We start from the raw sequence: 9,313 nt of genomic DNA, 5'->3' as shown, positions 1-9,313 counted from the left end.
AATGCTTCATCAAGTGTGATCATCTTTCCACGACACATCCTCGACTGCTATGACACTACTTTAAAAATTCCATCAATATTCTTTTTAGCATGAAAGTCTCTCAAATTTAGACTTTAAATAAATAAAAAAAAATGCCTAAATATCGAACAAACTCAAGCGCTCAAGCGATACTTCTTTTGCTCTGCGTCATAACCCTCGTATGCATAATGCAGAAAGTGAGTGCAAGGCACATTACATCGGCAGATCCATCGATGAAAGAATCCAGCAGCACTTTATGACGGTGGAACGTGATGAAAAGAGAAGAAAGTGTGACTAAATATCGAGAAGACAATTCAGTCTAAACTATCTCACTAATTGATCACTTTGATAAATGTCCTCGGTTAAATATGAAGTCTTGATTGGCACGTCTTTTTATGTATATACCTGTCAAAAATTCAAATCAAGGTCGGGCATTGCAGAAACGGAATCTTGTGATAGTGCAAGGAAGAAGACTTCGTCAAGATCAAGATTTATACAAATATCAATCCTTCACAAATAGCCACATTTTTACTTATCTTCCATCCATCATGAGATTCCTCACAAAAGTCACAGACAACTAGTATCAGAGCAACTAGTTCAAGCCCGATTTTTTAGTATGTGCAATTGTTTTTTGTCTTATATTTTTTTCAATAAATGCTTAACAGCTTGAATGTTTGTATAGTAAATATACATATTTGCTCTGTTACAGCTATTTTACTATGTATATCACAATATACTTATCTAATGATTACAATTGCCATTTTTTGAATGTTGATACAAAATACCAAGTATGACATCATATTATACATTGAACAATTTTAAAGAGTTGACCTTTGTATATAAACCTTGATGCCAATGCAAATGTACATAATTTCAATAAATTTAATTATAAATTTGAATGTATCATATCTTTCTTGTCTGAAAGAACACATATGATTTAAAATATTTGTTTTTCATTTTGTCAGTCAAAAATAACTGTTATGAATATGAATTCAAAATATTGCACAATTTGATAATTTTGTCATTATATACAAATTGGCTTTTTTAAACATCATATTTAATAAAATTAGTTTAAATAGTAATTTCGGACATTTAATTGCATTATATGAATAAATTTTGAGTAATCATATGACTAAATGATTCTAAATATTGCACAAATGTGGAACTTTGAACTTAGCTTAACCATTTTCATATGTTGTTATGACAATGTATTACTTTTATTGTCATAACTTAAAGAGACTAAAATAAGCCCAACCGACTACCGTACTCATTACACATATCAGATACAATAACCACAAAATACAAAAAGTACTTGTCAAACACACAGCAGACACTCTCATAGACATTAAAATCAAAGAAAAACATGCCATCATGCACCTCCAACCCAAATTAAACATAGACAGCAGACAAGCACACCATACATGGATCCACTTACTACAGCAGTTAACACGGAAGAACAACAGATGACTTGAGTGCAGGCAGGTAGATGACCAACAGTGCAGAATGTTGCAATGAGGATAGCAGCACTGGCCATGGAAAGTAATACAAAATAAAATACAGTTTTGAGGAGAAGTGACTACATCAACTCTATACATACTGATACGTAATTTATCAATACTGATAACTAGGGCTAGGATTTTTATGACCTAAAATTCACCAAAATATGCTCTTATGACCTAAAATTTTACAAAATATGCACAATAATTTTAAAAATATGCCCTTATAACTGGACTGTTTCAAACATCAATATCTAAATGCTGTGATATTTTCACATACATACTAATTTTAGTTCCTTTATGGGCACTGAGTTGCAGTGCACAATGAATACTTTCTCTAAATTTTCAAATAAAAATGAAAAAGATTTTGCTAGTCAAAAAAAAAAAAACCCTCTCGAGTGAACATGGGAGTAAGAACGAATCCACTTCTGTAACATGCCAACAGATGGCAGCGCAAGGCTGCATGCACAGGCACAGGGAGCACCAACCTTCATAAGTCAGTGTGCCAAGAGACATCGTCCTGTGTACATCATGAGCTGTGCAGCTGGTGCTCTTCTCACGACGTGCCTTACCACGTCTGCAGTTTCATCATGGACATCAAGTTAGAACAACGAGCGAACGTGAAATTCTGTGTGAAACTGGGCAAATCCGCCACAGAGACACTTGACATGATTCGGCAAGTGTACGGCGATGCTGCAATGAGTCATGCAAAGTATTTTCAGTGGCACGCGCGCTTCAAGAGTGGAAGAACATCACTGGAAGACGACGAGATATCTGGACGACCTTCAATGAGCACAACACCCGAAAATGTCGAAACCATTCAGCAACTTGTGCATGAGGATCATCGGAGAACAATCCACAACATTGCTGCCATTGTCGGTGTGTCATACGGAACCGTGCAGGCAATCCTCACGTGTGATTTGAACATGCACCGTGTTGCTGCCAAGTTCGTCCCCAGGCTGCAGACTCAGGAGCAGATGGAACACAGCGTCCAAGTCTGCCAAGAACTCCGTCAGCGTGCCGTCTTCCATGATGTTCTTCCACTTTTGAAGCGCGCGTGTGTCTGTGGCGGATTTGTCCAGTTTCACACAGAATTTCACGTTTTCTCTGTTCTAACTTGCTGGCCATGATGAAATCGCAGACGTGGTAACGCATGTGGTCAGAAGAGCACCAGCTGCACAGCTCACGATGTACACAGTACGATGTCTCTTGGCACACTGACTTATGAAGGTTGGTGCTCCCTGTGCCTGCAGCCTTGCACTGCCATCTGTTGGCGTGTTACAGAACTAGTCTTGAAACTTTCTTGAAAATGCAAAAATATGCTGAATATGACTGAAAATCCATCAAAATATGCTATATCACACAAAAATGGCCAAATATGCCAAAATATGCCCTTAAAAAGTGCCTTATATGCTAAGTCATGAAAGTCCTAGCCCTACTAATAACCAATATTTTATTAATCCAATTAAATTTATACATTTGGAAGTACATGTATTTCACCACCTTTCCATGAGATGGCAGGTGTGCACACCTCGTGAGGCAGTTATTTCAAAATGGCAGCTACGCTTGAGACGTTCGACACAGTTGAATGTGTGATTCGGTTTCTGTGGTCAAAGGGACAGAAACCACCTGAAAACTATCGTGAGTTGTGTGCAGTGTATGGTGACATGTGCATGATATTCACAAATGTCTGTAACTGGTGCACAAAGTCCAACGCAGGGCATGTAAATGTCTTCGATGAACCCCGTTCTGGACGGCCTCACATATCCCACACACAGAGCAATGTTGACGCTGTGGAGGCATTGATTCAACAATCCAAACAACAGCGGATGGATGCAGTGGACATTTCATGTGGCAGTGCATACACCATCATCCATGAAGAACTTTGTTATCGCCAAGTGTCAGAGAGATGGGTCCCCAGACAGCTCACACCACAGGTAGAAGACCATATGGGATATAGTCTTGAGCATTTGCTCTGGTACCATAGGGCTAGAAACGCATTCATCGACCTCATTGTTAGCGGGGACGAATCGTGAGCATTTCACGAAAGCGACAAGAGTATGGTATGGAAAGACACAAACTTGCCCCCACCCAAACAAACCCGTCTGCAGGAAAGGTTTTGCTTACCATTAGGTGGGCAGGCCATGTGGCACAAATGGGAGAGGAAAGAGGAGTTTACAGGATTCTTGTTGGGAAACCTGATAGTAAGAGACATATAGGAAGACCAAGACGAAGATGGAGGGACAACTTTGAGATGGACCTAAAGCAAATCGGTAGGGATGGAAAAGAGTATATAGATCTTGCTCAAGATAGGGACACATGGAAGGCCTGTGTTGCTGCAGCCATGAACCTTTGGGTTTAAGAAGGCTAGAGAGTTAGTTAGTTACCATTTTCTGGGACAGCCAGGGTGTCATTCTTGCTGATTTTGGGGTAAAAGGAGCAACTATAAATGCTGCTGCATATTGTGCCACACTGGATCGTCTATGAGCTGCTCTGCGCCGTAAACATCCAACAAAATCTTTGGAGGAGGTCATTGTTTTCCATGACAATGCTCGTCCCCATGTGGCTAAATCAGTGATGCAAAAAGTCAATTCCTGGCATTGGGAAATTCTCAATCATCCAGCATACAGTCACGACCTGACCCCCATCAGACTTTCACCTGTTCGGCCCACTGAAGGAACACCTTGCCGACAAACACTTTAGCTGCAACATGGAAGTTGTGACAGCCGTGCGTCGTTGGTTACGCATCCAGCCGAACGATTTCTACTGCATGGGCATCGAAAAATTGGTGTCACTGTGGGACAAATGTATAAATGTGAATGGATGTTATGTGGAAAAGTAGAGTAATGTTCAACCTTCAAAATGTATATTTCACTTTTTGTGAATACATTTCTGTTTGGCTGTAAAAAATTTACTCAATTACTTTTTGATATCCCGTCGTAAAATGTTGTGCAAAGAAAGTGAATAATTCAAACACCTTATAGGAATTGTAGCTTTCCTGACAACGTAATTCGAACAAGCGTTCTCAGGTTGCCAGCCAGGTTAAATCGGGGTTAACTTCAAAAAACGAGTAAAAGAAGCCATAGCCATTTTACGGTAAAGAACAAATCTTAACAGGGACATGGGACTCCACATAAGTCACACCTGTAACCCACTTCTCCGCAAAAGCACCGGTCTTCGTGGCGGAGTTGTTAGCACAGCATGCTATGACGCTTGAGGTCCCGGTTTCGAATCCTGGCCTGGGCATCGGTGTTTGTGAGTGTTCCTTCATCATTTTCATCATGTCATCACTCATCCTCATCGTGGCGATTAGCCATAAGTGGCATAAAAGTGAAGTAAAATAAACCAAATCAATCAATCCCTAAAAGCAATACATCAGCCAATAAGAACACCAGGATCCAGAGTGAACTAAGAAGACAAGTGTCCAAGCTCCACCCCATCATATATTTAACCTTACACTGGTCTCTAATTGATGCCACTTTAACCTGGTAGATAACCCGAGAACACTTGTGTAATTCGTACACTTTCTTAATTAATGTTAATGCATGACTGTTGAGAGACTGAGTATCCAGAAATTTCCTTTGGAAAAGCAGAGTGCATGAATTATATAAATTCATATTATATTACTCATAGAACAATAAAAAAAAATGGCAGAATTGTGCACTCTTTCACAGGTTATTGATATAAAAAAAAAGTAAACTTATCAGCAATTTTAGTGATAAACCAATGAACAAATATTGGCCATACACAGAGAATTGATTAATCTATCCTGTCCACATAATGTGAGGGTTGCAAATGGCAGTTTGCTTGTGACACAATTTTTTGATTTCCATTTCAATTATTTCACTTCATCTGCATATCAAAGGTAATTTTATTTGGAGGTGTTGTGATTACTGACCATGTTTCTATGGGTACCAAGTGAAATAAGAATTTGGTGGTATGTCCAAGAGGAGTATCAAATTTAAATCTTAAGTGGGTTCTAAAGCCATGCTAAAGCATAGACCCAAATTTCTAAGGATAAACGTACAACTAATATAGATTCGGTAAGGAAGACATTTTCTGATATAAAAGATTGTTTTATTCGCTAGAACATGTGAACCTTATAATTTTGTTACAATTGAAGGAATTTAAGTAAATAACAGAAAATATAAGGTCTCAGTCATGTTCAAACTGCTGCATACAGATGGCGCTGAAGTGGTAGTTTTGTTAATACCGGTGCATTTTCTTTCTTTTATGACTAGTATGGAAGAATTCGTGGTGAAACAAAGATCACATGCTCTTCCCGCAAGTATCTGAAATACTATGTGAAAAAATGAAAACATTTCGTTCCTTCAGAAAGTAGTGGTTATCATTAAAATTTTTGAAGTGGTGTTTCGTCGACAATACACTTCGACTTCGAAATCGTGAAAGTTACCAAGTTACCAGACAATAATGAATCCAGTACATGCTGGAAGAAGGGAACATCGGAAAAAACTCAAACTGAAAGGTACGTCATGTTTAAATGCTTGTTGCTTAATCCATCAAAAGCAAAATGTTTGCAATATGCAAGAGTGATGCAGAATGTATGATTTACTTATATGTTGAGGAAATACCTTCCGATATAATTTCTGTGAGAATCTCGCTTCAACTTGTCTACCTTTTCAACGCAGCATGCATTTTCCCTTACAAACAAAGATGATAATTCTTTGCAATTGTAACATCAGAAGAGAATGTTACTTTAAATTAGGCATAATGCAGATAATTTCAGTCTTGTGATTATTACTAGAACATGAAATACTTTGATATAAATTATATTCTGGCATTAAATCGATATTGCACAAAATGCTCTACTATCGTTCCTGCGAGATTATTTTCATATTTCACTGGTGCTGTTCAAATGTACGTACATCGGAATTTGTATTACAAATCAGTCGTTCATTATAGTTTTTCACTTTGCCCTTGTACATGGTTGGAACGAGTCGCTTCTGACCTGTTTTGAATAAGATTTTTCTCCTTTAGGTTTTTTAAAACTTGAACACAGTTCATAAAGCTCGCAAATGTTAAATGCATTAAGTAGGTTAAGCTAAGTTAGGTTGGATTGGAAAATATTTTATGTGAGATCCCGAATTTTGTACAAGTTCTGGACAACGTTCTGCTATCTTCTTTCACAGAATCAGGTCAACAAACCAGTTTTGTAACCTGTATAAAAGTCTTCGGTTTTCTCGTTCTTTCATACTTTTGAATGCCTTGTAATGGTAGTGCATAATTTCAAATAAGTTCATGCTTTATGTATTTAAAGTGTACAAGTACACCCTAACAGCTAAAAGAGTAAAATCTTAACCATCTACCAAACAATAGTTTACATGTTTACTGAGAATTTACAAATTAGTATAGATTGGTAAAGCTTACTAGTTCACATATTTTACGAGTGCAAGGCCAATCATTTATTTGTGTGTAAGATTGATTGATTTTCAGAGAGATCATTATGTTACGAATATTTGATTCAATAAGCTACTGAAGTCCGAGTCATGTTTAACATGCACTGTAAAAGTAGACCTGAGTCACTGAAGTGAACTGATACCGTGAATCAAACCTTTAATAATTCTGATATAACAGGACCACTTCGTTAACCATTATGGTGCCGTTTATATCAATTATATTCACATCCACTTACACAACATCTCTAAGTTGTTTTCATTTTATTATTAACTCAACTTGTCTGAGGTTGTAACAATGTAATGTACGTAAATGTGCTTTTTCTTATCTTTGTTCAGTTCATAATCTCTTACACCATATTAACAATATTTTTATATGTTCCTTTTGCAGATGAACATTTGAGAATCTATGTACTTGACGTATCTTCTAAGAATACCTTGAAATTTGTAAAAAGAACAACAGATTTGACTAACAATGGTAATCCAATACTGTGGAACTTTGTGGATATGCTTCTATGGAATCAACATTGTCTGTGTGGATAGTTTGAACTTTACACATTTTGCAGATACATGGTTGAATGGTGATGGTTTACAAGAAATCGAGAGTCCAAAATATTCTCAAGAAATTATATTACAAGACTTCTTAACATCTGGTTGCAAGTAGTCAGCAATGGAGAACGGTATATTCGAGAAACTGAAAATAATGGGAATGGTATAACTTGTTTGTCTTGTCTGTCAAGTTGTAGCACACATTCCTTGATTTTTTTTCCAGTTCCAATTTTTAAGAGTATTTGCTCAAAATCTTAGGATATTCATTGCTTTCTGAATGGGATGATGATTCCAAGGCAGCAAGAAGCATACGTGTCTCTGAGAGAAGGACATACTGTTTTTTCAGGATGAGAAAGAAGGAGAGTGAAGCTACATTGAAACATATACGTTAATTTGAATTTATTAGTATATCCTGAATGTATAGTTCTAGTAGTCACTTCATGAATGATTTGAATCTTATTCTAATGGTAATTATTACCATATTGTATCTTAGAAAACTTCTCTCACAATTCTTATATGAGTCGTGCTGAACTCTTAAGGCTCTGTCCGAAAGATACAAAGTACATACTTGAAATTTGGTCTTGATGGAAGTGATGTCACTTAGTACAGTTCGAAAGCGTCAAGTTCACGAAGTATCGAAACCACAGGGTAGAGCACATGAAGTTGGAGGCTCTGTCACGTGACAAGTGGACTTGTTGTTCATTTGTTTGAAATTGTGGAGGTAGAAAGCCAGCAAGTTGTTTGTTGCAGTTCTTTTAATGTGTGGAAATCTTTACGATTAGACAAAAATGGCAGAAAAGCATAGTAAAATAAACTAAATGCATCAACCATATAATTATAACTAAGTTAATATATTTTATGTAAATAGGCTACAGAGGCAATAAAATCCACATCTTTTACTTAAAGATGAAAAACTAATGTTAGTGTATTTTTGTTGAGCAAACAATATATTATTCAGAATTACTGTTGAACTGTGGTATACCAATGAAGATTGTTTGGAGATTATATAGCCCTATGTCGAAATTATTCTAATTAAAATACACTTGGAATAGATATATTCTTGTTCTTGGCAATAAATAAGATAGTTCTCATGATCTCATGATTTCAATAATCACTAATTCATCCATTCTTTCAGGCGAGCATATGAATCAACAAATTGTAAAAATGGAACAGATGAAAATTCATTTCTGTGCGAAAAAATAGTAATTGTACTTTTCTGTTCAGATCAAGTGGAACATACTTCAACTGTTCGACCTTGACACTTTATGTAAACAGGAGTGTACAACTAACTTTCAATTTAGTTACTAGTTAAGTGGAAAAATAACTGAATTTCAGGTACTAATTTCATAACGTAAGTAGTTTACAGTTACTGTTACTCGAAAGTCGAAAATGTTACTTTTCCTTCCAAAGACAGCTGCAGAACAAACCAGTATAATTCGTGAAGAACTGTGAAACAGGACTTTGGACATTGTGCGGAGGCAATGTGTGTAAAATTGTACTAAAGTAGTATGAAACGAACAAATAATCACTCTACTGCTTGTTATTCCCGGTTTTCAAAAAAAGGCCTCCCCGATGGCATAATATGAACGTCGTCTCCTTATACTTGAGAGGTTCGATACATGGTGGAAGCACATTGCACAGTGGTTCGGATCCCACTTTAAACTATAGGTCCAGTCCTGATTAGCCTAACTGTCCATAAAAAGGACTTAAAACATCAATTCAAATTTCTCAAATAAATAATTTTCTTATGGTATAATAATTTTATAATAATTTTAACATTAATTTCCATCTTCACTTTTCTTCCAATATTGCGAATAAGAACTTTTGCATATTTTA

General features: G+C 36.6%; 1 pseudogene; it reads left to right on the top strand.

Moving 5' to 3' along the window:
- The first annotated feature begins 2,104 nt into the window (after positions 1-2,104).
- Positions 2,105-7,331, top strand: LOC145998297 (protein GVQW3 pseudogene; annotated as a pseudogene).
- The last annotated feature ends 1,982 nt before the right edge of the window (positions 7,332-9,313 follow it).

The sequence above is a fragment of the Lepisma saccharinum genome, chromosome 14, assembly GCF_977018435.1.
Source record: "Lepisma saccharinum chromosome 14, izLepSacc3.1, whole genome shotgun sequence".
Classification (NCBI taxonomy): domain Eukaryota; kingdom Metazoa; phylum Arthropoda; class Insecta; order Zygentoma; family Lepismatidae; genus Lepisma; species Lepisma saccharinum.
Note: the sequence above shows the minus strand (reverse complement) of the source record. Positions and strands in the feature narration are given on the sequence as shown.